The sequence below is a fragment of the Sminthopsis crassicaudata genome, chromosome 1 (assembly GCF_048593235.1).
Source record: "Sminthopsis crassicaudata isolate SCR6 chromosome 1, ASM4859323v1, whole genome shotgun sequence".
Classification (NCBI taxonomy): domain Eukaryota; kingdom Metazoa; phylum Chordata; class Mammalia; order Dasyuromorphia; family Dasyuridae; genus Sminthopsis; species Sminthopsis crassicaudata.
In genome coordinates this window covers 739919444-739942873 of record NC_133617.1, presented here as the reverse complement: position 1 = coordinate 739942873, position 23430 = coordinate 739919444, and the positions used below count along the sequence as shown (strand labels likewise).

Genomic DNA, 23430 nt, shown 5'->3' with positions numbered 1-23430 from the left:
AGGAGAAGCACACTAGAAGCTTTCTGAGGCTGAGACAGATTCATTCCATCTTCCACCTTTGTGCTGGATGGAGACATTTGGAGGGAGCTAGAGGCAGAAGCTGGCAGAGACAAAGGACTAGTGGCAGGAGCTTTTGTAACCAAGGAGAGAGATAGGCCTCTAAGAAAACTAACCAGGCCCAAGGAAGGACATAAAACTTTGAAGGAGACAATAAAGGATTTGGACTTTAACTGCTGGCTACATTTGAGGTGATTATTGAACTGAAAAGAAACCTGCTCCCCGAGAATATTATATCTTAGAGAAGAATATTACATACACCAAAAGTTAATTAGACACCTAAGGAAGTGAAATCCCAGGAATTTACAAATTTACAACTTCCAGAGCTCAGTGAAGAGTTAATGTAAAGAAAACTTGAGACTATCACAAAAAAAAGTATGGCTAGTAACCAGATTCGATTTCTCCCACTTTTCAAGGTAAATTGTGTGTTTAATGAAAGTAAGTATACTTTGGGTTGGGGATGAAGGACTGTTTTATACCTATTTTTCTTCTCACACTTTCTAAGTAAATATTGTAGGTTTTTTGTTTGTTTGTTTGTTTGTTTTTTTGGTAAAAGTTAATTGAAATCAACTATTGATTAGGGGAAATATATCTAGGGGAGTTTTATCAGTAAGATATATGACAGTATTAGCAACTTCAACTATCTACAGTTACTACTAGAAGCTGTAGAGAAGAAATAGGTCTACTTTGAGGATTTAACTGTCAGGGTTAAAGGTGAAGTAGTTATGAAAGACTTGCTTTTCAAAGCTTTACAAAGCTTTTCAAAGGCTATTCAAAGTAATAGAATAGTAATATTAATAGAATAATAATATAATAAATATAAGAATAAATATAATAATATATATTATATATTTATAATATTATTATTTATATTATTTATAATATATATTATATATTTATAATATATTACATATAATAAATATAAGAATAAATTAATAGAATAATAATATTAATAGAATAGCAATAGTAATAGAAGGCTGCGTCTAGGAATTTGGAAATTTTATGGCTGCTAATAGAGCGCTGTTTTCTATGGTTTTCACTAAATGACTGAGCCTCTTTCTTTTTCATTTATACATCTTTGGATGATATCTTCTTTTTCCTTTCCTTTTATCTATGTGTCATCCATCTTTAGTAACATGCTGCAGCCTATTTACGTCCATCATAGATCTCTCTCTTGTCTATTGCATTTTGATTCACCAGAGATTGTAATATTCCCAAATTCTTCATAACAAATTATTTTCTTTAAGAAAAGAGAGTAGTGCACTCTCAGCTACCACATCTAGAAGGTCATGGATCCCTCCCAAAAACTTCACTTTACTTCAAATGAGGAGTAGTCCTTAGTTTCAGTGATCTCAAAATGTCAGGAGCTATTTATCAAAGTTAGCGTGAACAGTGTGAAGACATAAGACAATGAATACCTTTCTGACTTGTAAGTACAAAAGCACCCTTAGCATGAGGCACACATAGCCAACACATAGATTTCTTTTTTTACTTATAATAAAGGACCTGAGATACATCTATATTTTAATACTCTTAGCATGCACACTACCATGAGACATATATAAAGACAAATGAACCTAGTGTTAACTAAAGGTGCATATAATTTGTTGAATGGTATAAAAAGAGGATTCTGGATAGGAGTAAACAGTCTATTCAGGCAACAGGATGTATAAGACAATAAATTATTTCCTAAAGTTTCTAAGGAGATGATTTATAAAATGGGGATAAGATTACTTGTGTTAGCTCTCTCACAGTAATGTTGTAAAGCAATTGCTTTGAAAACTTTAAAGTACGAAGTAATTGGAAGTTATTACTAAGTGGTCCCCAATGGAATATAAGAGCAATAGATTAAGGATGTGTGTGTGTGTGTGTGTGTGTGTGTGTGTGTGTGTGTGTGTGTGTATTTAGAGTGGCTCTTAAAGTTTTTAGGTGTAGTGTAATAGTGATAGAAATGTATATCTAAAGTCAGGCAAAGATCAAGAGCTCAAAGCCTTGTCAAGGAAGGAGGTGATGCAGTGAAGGAGCTACAATTGAGTAGTAGGGAGAAAAAGCAGTATAATAGGATGGATAATGTAACAATAGCACTTGGACGTTTATATTAGATCGGAATAAATTCTGTCCATCAGAATTTTGGAAGTTTTCTTTTACTTAATATTTTGTCAACAACAGTTTTATTTTAGCTAAAAATGTTACACATTGCCCAGATGTGTGTGTGTGACTGTGTGTGTGTGTGTGTGTAGTGTGCGTGCACTTATGTGTGTTATATGGCATAGTGAATAAAAGACTGATCATGGAGTCTGGAAGATCTGGATTCAGTTTTTTCTTTTGACAGATAGACAACTCAATCTCTTAATGCCCCAGGCAATTTTATAAAGCCATATATTGTAAAGAATATGCTTGACTACTTTGGGAGAGTGAGTTTCCTCACTAGTAGATCCTTTAATTGATGAAATCATGTTTAGACAAAAACATAAATAAGAGCAAATCATTTGTATGTTGTGATGAATGTTAACTAGGGGAAAGAGGTGACATGGGATAGCATGCTCCAGGGCTTAGAGACTCATTTTCCTGAGTTCAAATCTGGCTGAAGATACTGTGTGACTTTGGGCAAGTCACTTAACCCTGTTTGCCAAAGTAGCCTTCATCTGTAAAATAAATTGGAGAAGAATGACAAACTACTCCATTATCTTTACCAAGAAAACCCCACACCATGTCATGAAGAGCCAGACATGACTGAAATGACTCAGCAACAACAACAACAAAAATATTAACTTACTTGTGAGTACAAGACTATGTCTGTATTTAGGACCAATTTAAATAAGGACAGAGAAGTTAATCATGAGAGAAGCCAATAAGTAATTAAGTTTTTGGCAAAAAAAAATCATATAAAAGAGTCTTTAGAAATGTATAGTTTCTAAATATGGCCACTTCCCATGTTGTAGATGCAATAAGATTCTGAGGATAATGCAATTTCCCTTGGTTATTGCCCTTTATTCTTAATATTCTTAAAAATGACATCATGATATTGGGGCCAAGATACAGTTTGGCTGGCCAAACCAATATACGCTTGGAAGCTGGGCCACAGGTCTGGCACAAATAATCCATAAAAAACATTTGGAGTGGAGATAGTTCAAATTTGCTCATCTCCCATCTCTTTTGAGCTATTACAATTCTGCTTTGTTCATAGAGTATAGTGCCTTCTCTGATGCAGGCATCTATACTTAATGGTCCTGTCCCATGGTGGTTTTCTGTTTCATAATCAATCCAAAGTTATTCAAAGACACCTTGGAAATGTCTGTTTTGCTTCTTCAGACCTTCAAGTGAGTGCTTGCCTTGTTTAAGTTCTCTGAAAATAGTCTCTTAGGCAAACATATTTTTTTGATATTCAAATATTGTGGTCAACTTACTAGAGCTGTGCTCTCTGCAGTAGAATTTTATTGCTTGGCATTTCAGCTCAAGAAAGGGCTTCCGAGTCTAGTATCTTATCTTTCAAAGTGATCTTCAGAATCTTCCAAAGATAATTCAAATAGAAAAGGTCCAGTTTCCTGGCATGACACTAACATATTGTCCAGGTTTCACAAGCATACAATGAAGACAGCTCAATAGCTTCTGCAGACATTCAGTTTGGCAGACAGTCTAATATTTCTTCTCTCCCACACTCTTTCAATTTTTCTTACATATCTATTTAATGACAGTAGTTATTTAAAATGTGTATTTTTTGTTCAATTATCAATAAATTTTCTCTGCTATCAGGACATGAAATATACCTATATTTTAATACTCTTAGCATGAACACTACCATGAGGCATAGAATAATTGCAATTAAATAGATATTGCACAGATTCTCTTCTGAAAGGTGAATTGAACAGGTGATAGAATTGGATATATCTTGTATATCAAGAAAACAAATCTCATTTTATGGTGATTAGAATATATTACCTTGCTATGTTTATAATGACCATAAATAAGAAGTCTTCAAGAACATAAAGGGAGAGAATTGTTTTTGCCTCGCAATGCAAAGCACAAACACAGATAATTATAATTTGACATGTGTATTAGTCATAAATGAGTGTTGTATGGTTGGGTTTTTTTTACAATAAAAGAATCAAATATGATTTCACTGATACAGGAATATAGGATATTTAGATAAAAATAAAACTCCTTACAATATAAATTGTTGAATTTTTTTGAAATTTAATGTTTTAGAGAGTTATCAAGAATCCTGAAATGTTGGTTCAATAGCATATAGCCAGAATGTGACAGAAGATTTGAATGGATTAAAAATTGGTTCTCTAAAATGTTAGTTCTTAATAAAAAAGAAATTTAAAAAGTATATTAATGAGGTACAAAACAAAATGCTTTATGAAGGGGAAAGATAATCACCAATAATATTTCTGTTCAAGTCACAAAAACAAAAGAATAATTTTAGGCATTTTTGCTAAAGTATAGAGGTATACTATAAAGTATAGTATATAGCAAGGCTGATAAATTTAGAGAGAGAAGATGCTCAAAAATGGAACACCACATTCTATAATTTGCACCCATTTTAACTTTTGATTTGAAGATATGGTGAAAGAGGACTGGGAGAACATCAATAAGTTAAGGCTACAGGAAAGAAGAAAATAGTTTGTTGGAGAAAGTGAGATGGAGGTAGGAAGATATAAATGAATGCAAAGTGTTTGTTAATCATTTACAATGTATAAACTATTTCAAAACACTAGAGATTCGAAAAGTGAAATAGTAACTGATTTTAAAGAATTTATTTTATCCCTCATATCAGAAAAATTAGAGTAGTTGACTCCTAGGTGGTCCATGCATGTGAACAGTCACATCGATATCTCTCTCATCCCCTTTTATATACTCTGAGTTGTCTTTGAGTTGGGGCAAAGGGAATAGCATTCCTGACAACGGATTTTTTAAATTACATATCTGGGAGATTATACTTCTCTGAGGGACAGTAAGTTAAAAGGCATGAACATGTTCATCATAGGATCTTAATGTAAAGTTGGGAGAGACCTCAAGCTACTCTGAAGTAACTCACTTTACAGATGAGGAAACTGTTACATAAGGACATTAAGTGATGTATCCAAGTTCACACAAGTAAAAAGAATCAATGCTGGCATTTCATTTGACTCCAGGGTCATTGTTCTTCTCACTGTACCATACTCAGAATACAACTGAAATTCGGTAAAGAGGGAAGACATTTAAATCAAGGATGTTGAGACATTATGTAGACAGGTTATAAGAAACTGATTTTAAAGCCATGAAGGATGATGTCAGTTGACAAGAAAGGTGGGAAAGCCATTAATCTGGGAAGGAAATGAGTGAAAAAATGTTTTGGAAGTGGGTAGGTAGCAGCAACAAAGTTAGGAAAGAGTAAATGTAGATGGATTTCATCTACCTCAAAAGAGATTAAAAATTACTGAGAATGAATGAGAGAAACAGTGACAGAGAATATGACTCTCTCTTCTTGACCCTGGGCTCAGGAGGATTGAGGAAAAGGTGAAGTTTCTAAGAATAGGAGGAGTGGTCTTTAATAGAGAGTACTGAAAATGTCATGGAATATGAAAGCATGTTTGCACTAACTGAGAAAGTAGGTAGAACATTGTTTGAAAAGTTGCAGGTTATTGGGTAATTCGTCTTCAAAATAACAGGGATTTCAGAGGATTTCTGATTGCTATTACCATGAATAATTCACTCAATATTTCTCAATCACAAATTAAACCTTTATAAAATAGAGCTAACAATATTTGCATTACCTACTTTATGGTGCTGTTGTGAGAAAAGCAATCTTTAAATTTGGAGGCCATCATCTAACTGACATTGTTTCTCAGATAATACAATGAATCTTGTCACAGGGTAATTAAATATGTGAGAAGCATTAATCATGATCAGAGAAGTACAGAAAAAAAAAGATGCTACAATGTAATTCAAAAGGTCTACAAGATTCAGATTTTATATGTAGATGATCTGAAGGAAAAGTCTTTGTATTTCAGAAGTTGCACATTCCCTTGTTTTATTTTGTTGTATCTTGGTTTTTTCTTCACTTTTTGAGCTTCAATATTAAATCTGTCAATAAATTAAATCTGTCAAAATTTATTTGAATATCATAAAGAAGACAGTAAGCCATGAATGATATAAGTAAATTCAAATGATGGCATAAAAAGAATGGCTAGCTCATTTATAAATCAAAAAAATAAAGCACAAAAACAGTCTCAAGTTTATGCTATACAAGGATTGACTGAAATACTGGAAATATTTAGCCTGAAGAAAAGAGTCTTGGAGGCAAAATTCTAGAATGTAATATCAAGAGGCTGTTATGTAGAAAAATTTTGGATTTGTTCTTTTTTCCCTTAGAAGTGATGGCTGGAAATTTTGTTGTTAGTGCTCAGCCACTGAGTCATGTCTGACTCTTGCTGACGCCATGGACCATGCCAGACCCTTCTGTCAAGCTGTTTTAGGTCATAGAGGGTTGCTGACATTAGAGATCTTCATACAAAGGCTAGATGATCATTTGTTGAGTAAATTATAGTGGGGATTCCTTTAATATACAGGTTGGATTAGAAGGCCCCTTCTAACTCTCAAAGCCTGATTCAATTGTTAGAGTCTAATGAAATCCAGGGACCTTTGACAAACAAAAGTAGAAACTCTCTTTAAAATAAGAATAATGATAAAGTACTAATGATAGTGCTTTAAAGATTTTGAAGCATTTTACATATATCACTTTAATATGCTAATAAAATCTAAAAAGTCAAAGATGGTGCAAATGATAGAATGTGGTTTTAAAGGATATAGTTTAAGGCAATGGAAGCAACATTGACTCTGGAGTTAGAGGGAATAGTTCATCCTGTGTCTGACATTTACTTGTGCTGACTTTGGGTAAGTAACTTAACCACCAAGAGCCTCATTTTCCTTCCATGTAAAATGAGATAGGTGGACAGATTGGTTTCTGAAGTCCCTTTTAGATCTCTATAATCTAATAAGTAATGAAAGAAATAACTTTAATGAAAGTAAGTGGATTATATAGAAGAGGAAAATGAATGATTTTACTTGGCACTTTCCTAACTTATTACTTCTCTTTGTATCAGTTGGTATGTGGGAGGAAAAAATATTTAATGCTCATTGCTGAGGATTTACTCACTACTCTCTCAGGCAGTCCTGGTGATATTTCATATTTATTACTATAAATTATTGGTATTCTGAAATGTCACGAAGCCTGAGAATGAGATCAGTGAGGAAGCAATAACAACTGAGAGTAAAGAAATGTCTTGCGTTTTAATGATTCCTGCCCTATTACTTTGCCTCAAGTTACTCAGGGGGGCCACTGACTCATGATTTGTCTCTGCCAGATGAGAGACAAGCAAGCTGGGAGGCAGACTCTCCATTTCCTCTTGCTTTCCACTAGAATGGTGTTTAACTTCTGGAAATATTTTGAAGGGAAAAGTGAAAATTTTCTGGAAATCTGTACAGATCTTCAAACCAGTGCATTGGGGTAAAATAAAGAAAACTGCCTGACTGAATATCATTTAATAAATTATAATTTCATAAATACTTTGCTGAATGTCAGAATTGGAAGGGTCCTTGGTGATGTCTATGTGACAAATTCATCATTTCAAAAAGTTGGGCTAGGAGAAAAGGTGCTATCGAGGGTCCCTTTTATTTTAACATTCTGTGAGCAGTTTATTTTGCAAATTGCACAGGGATTTCAATGGATATTTTACCCAGACCACAAAGAGACCCTACTAAAATTGGAATCTTTTTTTCCATTATTTTTAACAAAGGAAATAGTCATTGCAATGAAGAAGGTTATATAAATATAAGAACAAGGAGAATATGGGGAAAACATCTAGGAAATTCAATGAATCATAAGAAAAATAGGATGCAGGCTCTTTGAGGACAGAGAATAGGAAAGTAATTTAATTTTCTCTTACCCTCAGTTTCCATACCAACTCAGTGACCATTTGTTCCAGTTCATGACCAAAAAGTATTCCTGCTATATTGTGCCAGAATGGCCATCATTCAGCCTTTACTTCAAGGAGGTAATTTGTTCCATTTGGGGAGTCCCAAATATTGGTAAGTTTTTACTGAGAGTGAGTCTAAATTTGCTTCTTTGAAACTTTCACTTATTTTTTTTTTTGTTCTACCATCTGCAATCCAATAAATCTAGTCCCTATTTCATATGGCATCCTTTCAAATACTTGAAGATAGCTATCATGTCCATCTATCAATATACATGCAATTATTAAATTCCTACTTTGTGCCAAACACTATGTCAGGGATATCCCCAATGATTCTTTTCTGAGTCAGATAATCCCAACTGTTAACTCTCACATATCATGGACTCAAGGTCCATCTTGTTTATTTTTTCACCATCTTGTTTATTTTTCAAATATTTATTAGACACTTACTATGTGCAAAGTGTTTTACAATTATCACTTTAATTGCTCCCTCCTTTGGTTGCCCTTCTTTGCATGCCCTCCAGCTGATCCATTGGCAGGCATGAGTAGGTAGATAAGTAGAATAGATAGATAGATTTATAGATACTTACTGTATATTAGGCATTGTGTTAATAAGCAATAGGCTCACAAATAGAAGCAAATAAGATAAACGTTACTCTCAAAGAAGCTTATGGTCAAATGGGAATAAGACAGTATATAAAGGCAAAATAGCAAAATATAGGGTGGCTGGAAAGTGACATGGAGTCTTGCTTCCTGGTAAGATATGGTGAAAGTTCATCTATTGGAGCCCAGGATTGTTCTACTAAATTGTGAAGCTCTTCAGGACATGGTCTGTATTATGTCTTTCTTTGTATCCCCAGAATTTAGCAGGGAGGTTGATACATAGTTGATGTTTAAAAAAATGTTTGTTTGTTTGTTTTTGACTCAGACTCTGACTGAGGGCCTTATATATGTTCTTCCTGATTTTTTATTGCCCCAAATGAATGACAGAACTCCAGAAGTGGTCTGACCAGGTCAGAAGACAGAAGTATTAGGATTTCTTAATACCTTCAAACTATATAATAAAGCTCAATATCACATTAGATTTTTGGCAACATTTCACTCTTCAGGGTCAGAGTCATGAATTAATTAATGAGCATTTATTAAGTTCCTTCTATGTGCCAGGCCCTGCACTAAATACTGGGGATAGCAAAAGCCCTGCCCTCAAGGAACTTACATTCTATTGTTCTTGTCATCTATTACAATGACTACTTTTTTTCAGACAAACTTTTGCCAATCTATACTTTCCTCATCTTCTGCATGTGACCTTCTTGTCTGCTACATTTATGACTTTCTTCAAGATGAATGGGCAAAATGATTCCAATATGACTAGGACTTCTCCCTGTTCCCTATCACAGCAGAGTTCCCCCTCTAAATCACTCTCTTCAGATTGAAGGATGATATAGTGATCACCAAATATTAGAGGCTGGAAGGGTGCTTAAATCAACTTCTTACTCTCTCTCTCTCTCAATTTCCTAGGAGGAAACTATAAGAAAGAGGACAAAGATGAGTCAGAAAGCCTGTATTTCTTCTCTATTTCTATGACTTTAAATTTTAGATTTAAAATGCACTGACTTTTAACTTCAACCCTGGAGAATTCCTAGCTCAGGTATAACCTTCCACATGAGCCTTATTTATCCCACTCCAGCCATTAGCATGATCTCCCTCTCTTGAAACTACTCCAAATGATTTCCCATCTACTTTGTTTACACTTATCTGTCTGTATTTTGCATACTCCCAATAGATTGTAAACTTCTTAAAGATAAGAGCTGTTTAATGATTTTGATTTGTATTCCTAGTATCTAATAAGCAGCTGGCATATAGTAAGCACTTATATGTACTTTGTTTTCATTTAGTCATCCGTCCATTCATGCCTGCTATGATCTCAAAGCCTTAGAATATATCCTATGTGACTTAAGAGAAGAATGCTAATTTCAACAACAACAATTAGCAGTTAGTAAAAGGTGATTTGTACATTAACTCCAGTTTGCTTATTGCCTTGGGCTTGAATCCTACATAATTCATGATACTCCAAAAGCCACAACAAGTTTTGTCCAGATTCTAAACATGTCCTTGCTATGGATTTCCAATCACTGGGGGGTTAAGATTTCATAAGCCAAATTATCTAATAACATCTTAACATAAGATGATGTAGCACCATAAAGAGTGTAACCTTTTTTCAAATCCATATTTTTTTCCAAATCAAAAGGAGTGTATCTTCTCCTTTTTTGACCTAAAGAATCAAGCTCTTCAATCACAGGGTATGCATTTATTTTTAAATCAGATATATCCTATCTTTCATTTTTTGCCTTAACCAATATGTTTTGTAATCTTGCCATGGGCTGCTTCATAGGTGGTGCTGAATGTGTTACTGCCTCTCCCCCTCCTCTTTCTCTCTCCACCCTCCTCACCAATGTTTTGCTTCTGACCATCACCTTCCTCAATCTACCATCCCTTTTTTCAGTACTTTCCCCCTTTTTTTTTTTATCGCTTTCCCCTTCTACTTCTGTTCTTCCTCCTATTAGCCTTTCCTTTTCCCTTTCCCTTCCTATTTCCTTGTAGGGTGAGACAAGTTTCTATATCAAACTAAATATGTATGTTAATCCCTTTTTGAGCCAAATCAGATGTGATTAAGGTTCAAACAATTCTCATCCCCCTCTTTTCTTTCCTTCAACCTCAGCAGGTCATTTTTGCCACTTCATGTGATGTAATTTGCACCATTTTATCTACCCATTCCTCTTCTTCCAGTATAATCCATTTTTCACCCCTAACTTTTTTTTTAATATCATAACATTAAATTCAACTTATGCCTACACCCTCTAAGTAAACTTCTAACAAAGATATGTTATGGGCTAGAACTTGAAACAAGATGCTAAGCCACTGGAATTGAAAGAGACAATGCTTATGTACTCAGTTCACATCTTTAGAGTTCACACCTTTAAGGGAGTTTACACATTAGTTCACACGTAAGAGTTCACACCTTTAGAGAGCTATATAAGCTAGGAGCTTCAACTAGGATTGACTTCAGGAGATTCACAAGTCAGAAGCCCACTCTTTTTTTTTAATTTTTTAAATTAATTTTATAATTATAACATTTTTTGATAGTACCTTGTACTCCCTTCTGTTCTGAATTTTTCCCCTTCTCTCCACCCCCTCCCCTAGATGGCAGGCATTCCCATACATATTAAATATGTTATAGTATAGCCTAGGTACAATATATGTGTGCAGAACTGAATTTTGTTGTTGTTGTTGCAGCAAAGGAAGAATTGTATTCGGAAGGTAAAAATAACCCGGGGAGAAAAACAAAAAATGCTAACAGTTTACGCTCATTCCCCAGTGTTCCTTCTCTGGATGTAGCTGATTCTGTCCATCATTGATCAATTGGAATTGGATTAGCTCTTCTCTATGTTGAAGATATCCACTTCCATCAGAATACATCCTCATATAGTATTGTTGTTAAAGTGTATAATGATCTCCTGGTTCTGCTCATTTCACTCAGCATCTGTTGATGTAAGTCTCTCCAGGCCTCTCTGTATTCATCCTGCTGGTCATTTCTTACAGAACAATAATATTCCATAACATTCATATATCACAATTTACCCAACTATTTTCCAATTGATGGGCATCCATTCATTTTCCAATTTCTAGCCACTATGAAAAGGGCTGCCACAAACATTTTGACACATACAGGTCCCTTTCCCCAGAAGCCCACTCTCAGAGGCAGAGGCAGAGTCATTCCATTTTCCACTTTTGTGCTGGCTGGAGGCAAAAGGACAAACCTTTGGATTGGGAGAAATTCGGAGGGAGCTTTTGGAACCAAGGAGAGAGATAGGCCTTTATTAAAGCTAACTGAGCCCCAAGAAAAGAGACTAGAATTAAAAGGAAAAAATAAAGGATTTGGATTTTAACTCCTGGCTGCATTTCAGGTGATTATTACACTGAACTGAAACTAAGGCTGCCTCCAGAAGCTCCCCAAGAAACCTGCTCCCAGAGAACATTACAATTTAGAGAAGAACACTACAGATATAGTTCTCAAAAGTTACACATATCATCTTCCCATGTAGAAATGTAAACATGTTAATCTTGAAAATATATCTTGTTATACTTCTCTTGAGTTCTGTATTTGAAGATAAAATTTTGTGATCAGCTCTGGTCTTTTCATCAAAAATAATTGAAAATCCCCTATTTCATTGAATATTCATCTTTTCCCCTGAAAGATAAAGCTTACTTGATTCTTAGCTGCAATCCAAGCTCCAGAATATCATATTTCAGACCCTTTGATCCTTTAAAGTGGAAGCTGCTAGGTCCTAGGTAAACCTGATTGTGGCTCTTTGATATTTGAATTATTTCTTTTTGGCTGCTTGCATTATCTTCCCCTTAATCTTATAGTTCTGGAATTTAGCTATGATATTACTTGGAGTTTTCATTTTGGGGTCCCTTTCAGGAGTTGATTGGTGGATTTTTTCCAGTGGCTTTTTACCACTGGTTCTGATATATCAGAACAGTTTTCTTGATGAACTCTTGAAGAATGCTATCCAGACTCTTTTTTTTTTTTGGTCATAGCCTTTTAAAATTGTCTCTCCTGGATTTATTTTAGAGATGAGTTGTTTTTCTAATGAAGTATTTCACATTTTCTCCTATTTTTCTTTTCCTTTTTGCTTTTATTTGACTGATTCTTGATGTCTTACTGAATCATTCACTTTCATTTGTCCAATTCTAATATTTAGTGAATTATTTTCTTCAGTTAGCTTTTTCAACCTCCTTTTGCCTAATTGAACTTTGAAATAAGTTGTTTTGCTCATTAGATGTTTTTTTCCATTTCATCAATTCTATTTTTAAGGTGTTATCTTTTTTCCATTTTACCAACTCTGTTTTTCAAAAATTGTTTTTCCTTTTCCATTTTTCCAGATCTGTTTTTTAAGAAGCTGTTTTCTTTAGTATATATATTTTCCATTTCACCAAATGCATTTTTAAGGAATTTTTTCCCAGACAATTTCTATGTTTCCTTTTCCAAATTCTCCTGCAAAGTTCTGATTTCTTTCCTCCATTTTTCTTCTAATTCTCCTTTAAGATCTTTTTTGAATTCTTCCAAGAGAGTTTTTTGAGTTGGGGATCAGTTCATAATTCCTTTTAAGGCTTCATCTGGAGATATTTTTCTTTACTTTCCTCAGGGTTTGAAGTATTTTTTTTTGTTTGTTTGTTTGTTTTTTGTCTCCAAAATAGCTATCTTTTGTCAGAGCTTTTCTTCCTTTTTTGCTCATTTTAAAAAAATTGAGGTCTGCTTTTAAGATATAGAAGAGATTGTCCCGAGTTTCCTCTACAGGGTGACAGGGATTTTATATTGCCTTGGGGTTAATGATGATGCAGACCTCCTCCCCACACTGGGTAAACCTGGCCAGGTCCTTCCTGTTACCCCTGCTGGGGTTCAGAGGCTTACTATTTGCCTTGTATAGTTGTGTGGGAGTTCTCACAGCTAGTCAACTGATCCACTGGCATCTGAACCAGAAGAGAGTAGCTAAAGCTACTGTATTTGTTTAAGAATCTCCCACTAGATTCCCCAAGTGGGGCCCCTCCACCCTAGGCCTCCCTCCATTGGGCCACATTCCTCACCCCCACCCAATTCAGATAGACCTTTCCTAAAGTCCTTCCAAAATATCTTCTGTTAAAAAAAATTTACACTCCAAATATTTGTAGATTCTGTCACTCTAAAACTGGTTTGGAGGTTTTATCTAGTGTTGATTCTGAGGAAAGCCAGGAAGAGCTCAGACAAAGTCCTGTCTACTCTTTGACGTCTTGGTTCTACCCCCAGTCTTCAGATCTTTTAATTTTAAAGTTAAAAATTGCATCATCTGGTAAATAGAAGAAGGGAAGGAGAGAAAAAACAAATCTCCCCTCATATCAATCTCTTGGTGTATCACTCAACTAACCTATTGCTAGAGTGATGGAGCTTTTGTACTGGCTTACTATTTTTTCCATATTCCTATGGAGAATGACTGAATCTCATTAAGCTATCAAAATGCTTCCTATGATGTCCTTTTCCCCTATAGTCCTACAAACAGTGATCTTTCATTTTTTCATATATTTTCCAATTTGATGGTTAGAAAGTGAAATTTCAGTTATTTTAATTTGTATTTCTCTCATTAATGGTGATATTAAACATTTCAAATATAGTTGTCAACAGCTTGAATTTCTCAATTTGAAAATTTATTGTATGCTTATCTATCAGTATAAGGTTCTCACATGAAGGTCAGAAGTAAGGATTTCAAGGTCTATCTGAAGAACTTTGGAATTGATTATAAGACATGGGTAACATGGGAACAGATCATGGACAGTAGACTAACTGGGACATAAGCAGTGCAATGAGATCTCTGAATAAAAATGTTTTATTAGTTTAGTAATTAGTTTAGTAATTACTCATAATTATGATTTTCTTTCTAATTCATTTCACAGATCTACCAGCAAAAAATGGTTTGCCTACATCTCCATAGCCCTACAAATATTGACCTACATCATCTTTTCACATCTTTTCCAACTTGATAATTGGAAAATGACAGTACAGAATCATTTTATTTTGTATTTCTCTGAATAGTGATATCAAACATTTCGATGTAATTATTGATAACTTGAATTTCTTCTTTTGAAAATTGGTTGTATCCTTTGACAGTATCCATCAGCATAAGATTTTAAGTCTTATGAGTTAATGTTACCTCTCTCTAAATTTTTAATATCAGAATTTTTTTGAACATATTTGATTCAAAAATTTCCCCTATTCTTATCTTTCCATTTTATGCTAAGTATAATTACTTTAGTAATACAAAAGCTTTATACTTTTATTTAATTGTAAATTTCACATATATGCATATTAATATGTAATTGCATATGTAATGATTTTTATCACCTCCTCCATTATAAGGTTATGAGTTTTTATCTCATATACATCAGAGGAAGATATAATTTCTTTTGATTCTTTTAATCCAATCCAATCTAGCAAACATTTATTAAGTTCCTAATATATGCACAATGATAAGTACAGGAGACACAAAGACTAAATGGAAATAGTCCCTGCCTTCATGAAAAACCTTCTGCTGTATAGATGAAATATATAAACCCAAAACATATGATTTTTCAAGAGGGAGAGCATTCACAACCAAATATTTCAAGGAAGGATTTCCAAAAAGGATGGCACAAGAGCTGAGCCTTGGAGAAAGTAAAGATGATGAAAGAGTGAATTCCTGGTATGGGAAATATGGGGAACGCTTCACAGTCAAGAAACAGATTGTTTGCTTAATCACAAATAGTTGGCTAGAATGTAGAGTGATTGAAAGGAACTAATTTGAATAAATCTTGAGAGGTTCACTGGAGCCAGACTATTAAGGATTTAAATGCCAAGATGAGGAGTGTGAATTTTATCCTGAGGAAATAGGGAATCATTGCCCTCTGTGCATATTATGATATAGACAATCATGCTTTAGGAAAATTGCTTTGGTACTATATTAGGGAAAGATTGGAATGGGAATGAGATTGGAAGCTAGGAGTTCAATTATGATATAATCATTTATATTTAGATCATTTATCCAGTTTAATTGCAGTATATTTTATGATATAATATTGTAACTTATTTTCTGCCAAACTAGGTTCTTGTTATTTTAGGATTCCTTGTAAAATAAAAAGTCTCTTCCCTGGCAATTTTTGTTCTGACATTTATCGAATGTAAGGTTTACATACACATACATTTCTAGGTGTTTAATATAATTCGTGAATCCAGAACACTGATCTAGTTTTCTAGGTTGTCATTGGGTTTTTTTTTTTTGGGGGGGGGTTGTTTGTTAGCTTGTTTTTCTTAATAAAATCAGTTCTCAACAACTATTTTTAAAACATTACTTCATAATATCATTTGAGGTATAAAAAGGCCAAACTTTTGCTATTTTCCTTGATATTACTGACAGTCTATTGCTCCAGGTATATTTTATTATGAATTGTATTATTATAATGCTGTCTGATTATAAAAATTATTCCACCAGTAATTTGATTAGTTTACAATTAAAGTTGTAAATTAATTACATAGAATCATTACTTTTATTATAACAATTCATCTTAGCTGTAAACATTGAAGAGTTCTTCCATTATTTCAGTTTACATTATTTGTAGGTCAATTTATCTAAGTCCTGTTTATCTTGACAGGTGACTCCCAGTTAATTTATGGATTTTGCAGTTCTTTAAATTATAATTTCTTTTTTTTCTGTCTTTTCCTTCTGGGTTTTGTTAGTACACACAGAAATGATGTGTTCTGTAGATTTCTTTTATATCCTGCCACTTTGCTGAAAATATTAATTGCCTTCATTAGTTTTTCATTGATTCTCCATGGTTTCCTAAGGAAACCATCACATCATCTGCAAAGAGGCATCATTTTAGTCTCCTTCTTGCCAATGTAGAATTCTCTAAATTTCTTTGTCTTTGGTTATTGCTAAAGCTATCATTTCTATCAGTTTCGGGGTTTTTTTTCCCATTATAAATAATGCTAACTCTTGGTTCTGAATAATTGTTCTTGATCATTTTAAGGAAAGGAATTCCTACCCCCATTTTATCAACATTGTTTTCATGTGTTTTGTGTATTTTATCAAAAGTTCTTCCCTCCTGAATTTAGCAAGGTAATTACATATTAGTAATATTCTGCTGTTAATGTGGTTAAACATATTAGTTTTCCCAATGCATTATTCTTATGTAATGATCTCTATCAGCCCTCCATTCTCAACTGCAACATCCCAATATCTGTTGTTTTTAAATATAGGAAATGATTTGGTATCAATTCTTTGCACCAAGGAAGGCACCAAAAACATAAACAATTCACAATCCTTATGAGACCACACAAGAAAAAAATCTACAGATAATTTAGTCAATGAAAACTTCTGGACCCCAAACATATCTGTAGCCTGTAGAATTTGGCAATATCATATTGTCTTAGTGTACTCAAAACACTAAGAATGTGGTCAAATGAGGGAATCCACTTTCACTCCCCTCACCTTTTAATCAATTTTTTCCTTCCATGAGGAATCAACTCTTTAAAAAAAGGCAGGTAAATATCACAGGAAGATCCTTTGCATAACCATTGTGGACAAACCATGACTGGAAAGTGCAGTAAAAACTGGCTTTGGTTCCTACAGATGTCGTTGGTCTAAGCAGAAATCATAAACAGCTTACAGAATGAGTAATAAATCCATAGCATTCATGGAACTAACAACAAAGCTGAATTGAAAAAAAAAATCTCAATATGGAAGTAGCTTTAAGGTTGTCAAGTTTTTTGTAGCATGTGTGGTCTTCAGAGATCTAGTAAGCACTTTCTGTGCATCTCTCAAACAATTGTGCATGGTTCAGCACAGGTCTGTGGAGGTTTCACCATCACCAACTCTAGAGCTCAGATCATTTGCAGAGATTCCCTACATAAAGCTGCTAAATTCTGCTAGTGATAAACCTTGCATAGTTTAACAAATTATTATAAAATCAATTCCAATTGGTTTTTAAATAATTAGTTCATGCAGATGAGAGTTAACTCGAACCATGTGGATCTAACCCTATTAACAACAAAACTATAAGAAAAGCAAATTAGGAACCCATAATTTGCCTGAAACTTCAAATAATTTCAGTTTTTATGTATCACTTGCTCTTCCTATCTTTACCCCAACCTTGTGCCTGGGACAATTTCATCTACAGGCAGAAAGAAAAGGGCCTGCTTTAGAAAATGAGCCCTTCTATCCCTTAATATTATACAATAAAAACCTCAAAATAAGAAAAAATACATGATTTAAAATTCTTTACAATCATTAATCTAATTTTATAAATAAAATCTTAATCTAATTTTGAAAATTTATTAACAAAACATACTCAAGCCTATATTTTCCATTAGACAAAATTTGGAATTTAAGAAGATATATATACATACATACACACATATGCACATGTATATTGATGTTTATATATGTGTGTATGTTTACATATATTTATGTATATATTATTTATTTATGTATATATATATATATAATCTTAGTTCTTAGATTTTTTTTAAACGTCTAATCTTATTGCTTTCTCAAACTTTAGTAGTCCATTAGGTGCTTAAAATATTTTTACATTTTTGTCTTATCCTTCTTTTTGATGATACACATACATACACACATAAAAAATCTTTATATTATTTTAAGAAATGAAGTACTTTAAGGATTTAATCTTATACATGAATATATAACTGTTAGCACAGGGATAAAACCTAAGAACTAATTAGTCTCATGGTAGATATGAAGTTGACCACAAATACAGATTAGCAATAATAAAAAACATTGATATGTATGCCCTCTTAGAGCAACTCATATATTTTATTATGAATCTACTAATTAATAGATTTAGTATTGCAGTAGCAAACTTCTGCTGTTTCATTGCCTTGACTATAAAATTTTTTTGCAGTTAAAAAAAGGAGGGATATGGTTATGACAGTATTAAGACTGTTCCTTCAAGGGCACAGATTGATCTGATACAAGCTGTACCTCTCTTAGCCCTGTTTGATTCCAGGCTAGAGTCATATTTAACAGCCAATCACACAGTAAAGTAATTGAAAATATACTCTAATTTTAGCTTTTCATTTTATAAATAAAGATGATATGAACATTTCAAAACATCCCTAACCTATAATCTTATGTAATAGATAATTGAGATATATAAAATTATGCTCAGTTCTATAACTCTAATTAAATAAGAGTTGGCATCCATATAGGACTTTAATGTCTGCAAAGTGATTTTATATATGCACATATGTAATATAAGCATGAGTATATAAATATATATGCATATGTTCTACATATAACATCTCACTTGACTATCAGCAATCTTATAAGATAAATATCATAGATATTATTGTTGCTGGCAACTTTTATTAGTATCATGATCATCATCATCCCCCAAAAGTAAGTAGCCATGGCTATTTTACTTACTATTTTGTATCCAAGGTAGGTTTGAAATATCAATCTCCTCTGAGTTTAAGTCCAAGACTCTTTTTGCTATATCACATACTCAGCAAAAAAGATTGTAAGAATTCCTATCTTCACTATAATGGTAATAGTCTTCCTATTTTTACCATAACCTTGTCAACTGTAAATTTTACCATTTTAACTATTTTTGACAAGTTAGTGGTTATAAGGTGACATCTCAGCATTGTTTTATTTCTATTCAATTTTTAGAGTTTGAATAGTTATTCACATGGTTTTTGAGTTAAGCTATCTGTCCACAGACTTTTTTTTTCACTTATCCAATAAGGAACGAGTGTGGTTCTTATAAACTGGGAGAGGGGATCAATGACCCCACATATTCTTCTGATTAGGTTTCTGTCAGCTATATGTGCCACAAATTTTCCCAAATCAGTTTCTTTCTTCTTATTTTAGATTCGTTTGTTTTTACTAAGCAAAATCCCACTTATGCCATCAAACCTATAGATTTCACCTCCAATCATTCTTTAGTCATTCAATAAGAATTTTGTTCTCTCTAAACCTGAAATACAGCATTATGCTCTCTCTTATTTTATTGCAGTTTATTAAAATGCATTTAAATCATTGATCTCCCAATTTATTCCAGCACTGAGTTTATCAGTTTTCTCTCTGGAAATGGATGACATTTTTCATCATCTGGATCTAACCAGATTTTTTTGCCCACTGTTATTCATGGATCCAAACAATTTTAGTGAAAACTCATTTCTTTGAATTTTGCAAACTTAGCTTTATCACATACTCATCTGATTTATGATATTAGTTCCAATTCTGGATTTTCTATTCTGTGCCATTGACCAATTTTTCTGTTTAAAATAAAGTAGAAAAATTGGTCAGTGATAGAGTTTTTTTTTTTTAATCTAGTACCAAAGAGTATGGTTAACTATTTCTTGAAGATATATTTAAAGATCTGATGGCATAAACTCTCCATTTTCTCTTTTGTATATTTATTCTTGTTATTTTTGTTTGATCTTCATTTATATATGTGCATATGCATGAAAGTATTTATATGTTTGTGTGTGCATGTGTACATAAGCACATGTGTGAATGTGAGTTTGCATCAGTGCATGAATGCATGTGTGTCAATGACTGTATGCTTGTGTATATGTAAACAGTTTCATTGGTATAGAAAAAGCCTAGAGAAGAAGGTCTTTCATGCAGAAGAAGGTCAAATGTAGATCAGCGTTTGCTCTGAAAATTGTAGCTTTATAGATTCCTTGGGAGCCTTGAGAGGTTAAGTGAGTTTCCAAGGATAACAGATACATCAAAGGAGGCAATTAAATATAATTCTTCCTTACTTCAAAGCCACTACCTATGTACCACTCCATACCTCTCACTTCTTTTTTCCCTCATTCCCTCTCCCCAACCTTTATTTGAACAAATTGGCATTTTTATGGAATCTGAGTTAGAAAATGTCTTAGTGACCACCAAGTCCACACTTTTCCTGGCAAAGGATTCCTACTAGAGCATCCCCAACAAGTGGCATTCAGCCTTGTTCTAGAAGATCTCCAATGTGAGATGGACACACCATCCTTTCTATTATCTTGAGAGGCAGCTTGGTCAACTCTTGAATAGTTTTATTTGCTAGAACTGATTTTCCCTAACATTAAGTCATAATTTTCTTCTTTGTAACTTCCACTTGTTGTCCTGAGTTTTGCCATCTGGGACACATTAGAAAAAAAGTGCAATCACTCTTCCATGCAATAGATACATGAATGTCTAATAAAACAAAACTATATGTCTCATAAGCAAGTCAAATCCAGTACATCAAAAATGGAATCCTTTTATTTTTTTCTTTATTTTTTTCTTTTTTTACCACCAAAGACATCTTTCATCCAAATGTTTCTATATATGATAAGAACAACACCACATTTCCAGTCAAGATTCACAAATTTGGAGTTAGCAGGAACTTCAAAATTAGCTCTCTCTAAACCCACATATTGCATTGATGACCAAATCTTGTCAATTTTATTTCTATAATGTTCTCCACTTAAGAACTTTTCTCTCTATTTGCATAACAAAGGAGGGAGGGAAGGAAAGGGACACACATTTTTTTAAAGTAATCATTATAGGGCAGACACTGTGTTAAGTACTTTACAAATATCTCAATTGATTCTCCAACAATTTAGACCCTTTATACCTATCACTTAGATTATCACAAGAGTCTGCTAATTGGACTCCCTCCCCCCAGTTTCTCCCCTCTTAATCCACACAGCTACTTAACTAATATTTTTCTCCTTTTTTATATTTATTTTTAATATTATTTTGAGTTTCAGCTTCTTTCATTCCTTGTAATTTCTCCTCACTTACTTAGAAGGCAAATGATATCATATCAATTATACATGTGAAATCATGCAAAACATATTTCCATATTAATTATATTGCATCAAAAATAAAGTGAGAAACTTATACTTCAATTTGTATTGAGTTCATCAGTTCTATCTTTGGAAGTATATGGCCTTTTTTCATCATGACTCCTTTGGAATTGTCTTGGATAGTTTTATTAGTCAGAGTAGCTGAGTCATTCACCTTTGATCATCCCTATGACATTGATATTACTCTGCCCAATGATCACTTGGTTATTCTTACTTCTTTTTGCATTAATTCATATAAGTCTTTTTTGAAACTATCCTACTTTGTCATTTCTTATAAAACAATAGTACTACATCACACTTATAAAACACAAATCATTCAGAAATTTCCCAATTGATGGGTATCATCTAAACTTCCAATACTTTGCCACAACAAAAAAAGCTGCTATAATAGTTTTGGGTTCATAGAGGGCCTTTCCTTTTTTCCTTGAATTCTTTATGGAACAGGCCAAGTAAAATATTGTAGGATAAAAGAATATATTTTGTAGCTCTTTGGCTATAGTTACAGATTGTTCTCTAGAATGGTTGGACCAGCTCACTAATGTATCTATTTTCCCTCATCCACTGAAGTATTTGTCATTTATGATGGTAATACCACAGAATTGGCTTACTTTGCCTTTTTCTAATCAATTTTGATTTATGGCATTTTCCAAAGGATTTTAGATAGTTTTTTTTATTTATTTTTTCCTGAGGCATTAAATGACTTGCCCAGGGTCACACAGCTAGGAAGTGTTAAGTGTCTGAGACCAGATTTGAACTCCCGTCCTCCTGAATTCAAGGCTGGTGCGCTATTCACTGCGCTACCTAGCTGCCCCCGATTTTAGATAGTTTTGATTTGTTCTTCTGAAAACTGTTTATTCATATGCTCTCACCACGGATCAATTGGAGTATGTCTCTTGTTTTATGAATTTGATTCAATTATATATTTGAGAAATGAGGTCTTTATCAGAGAAACTTTCTGTAAAAATTTATATCACTAATGAGCAGGAGCAGGAGATCATTACATACTTCAATAGCAATACTATATGATGACCAATTTTGATGGACGTGGCTCTCTTCAACAATGAGATGAACCAAATCAGTTCCAATTGTGCAGTAATTAATAGAACCAGCTACACCCAGCTAAAAAACTCTGGGAAATAAGTGTGAACCACTACATAGCATTTCCAATCCTTTTGTTTTTGTCCACCTGCATTTTGTATTTACTTCTTAGGTTAATTTTACATTATTTCAAAGTCCAATTCTTTTTGTGCAGCAAAATAACTATGGATATGTATACATATGTTGTATTTAACATATACTTTAACATATTTAACATGCTTTGGACTACCTGCCATCTAGGGGAGGGAGTGAGGAGAAGGAGGGGAAAAGTTGGAACAGAAGGTTTTGCAAGGATCAATGCTGAAAAAATTACCCATGCATATATCTTGTAAATAAAAAGCTGTAATAAATTATATCACTTCATTATCCATGGTGCCTTTAAGCAAAATGTAGTTTCTCTGATTATCTCTTTCAATTAGGTCTATTTTTCTTTTGCTTTGTCTGAGATCATGATTAGCAACTCTTTCCTCTTCACTTTACCTGAAGCCTAATAGACTCGGATCCAGGCCTTCATTTCAAAGATGCAATATGTCTTTCTGTCCAAAATGGATCTCTTGTACACAATTTATTGTTGATTTCTGCTTTTCAAAGCATTTTGCTATCTGCCTCTATTCAATGGGTCAGCTCATAACAATCACAGTCAAAGTTATGATCCCAAACTATGCATTTTCTCCATCCAAGAAAAGCAAGGAAGCAAAATGGACGTATGAGGAGGCTATATAAATAGGTGAGGAAAGAAGGAAAGGAAAAGGAAAAAGACAAAGATATATCCAATTAAATGCCAGGAGAGGCAAGCTTTCTTAAATGAGCAATGCAAAGTAGAAGAAAACAATGAATGAAATGGACAAGAGTCCTCTTCAAGAAAATTGGAGCTATCAA

The 23430-nt window shown here is 33.5% G+C and overlaps 1 long non-coding RNA gene across 1 annotated transcript; it reads left to right on the top strand.

Annotated features, from left to right (window-relative positions):
- The first annotated feature begins 24 nt into the window (after positions 1–24).
- Positions 25–14573, top strand: LOC141555894 (uncharacterized). The gene is made up of 3 exons (XR_012486377.1): positions 25–473; positions 7995–8130; positions 14505–14573. It is a non-coding gene; the product is annotated as an uncharacterized LOC141555894 (long non-coding RNA).
- Positions 14574–23430: the final 8857 nt, after the last annotated feature.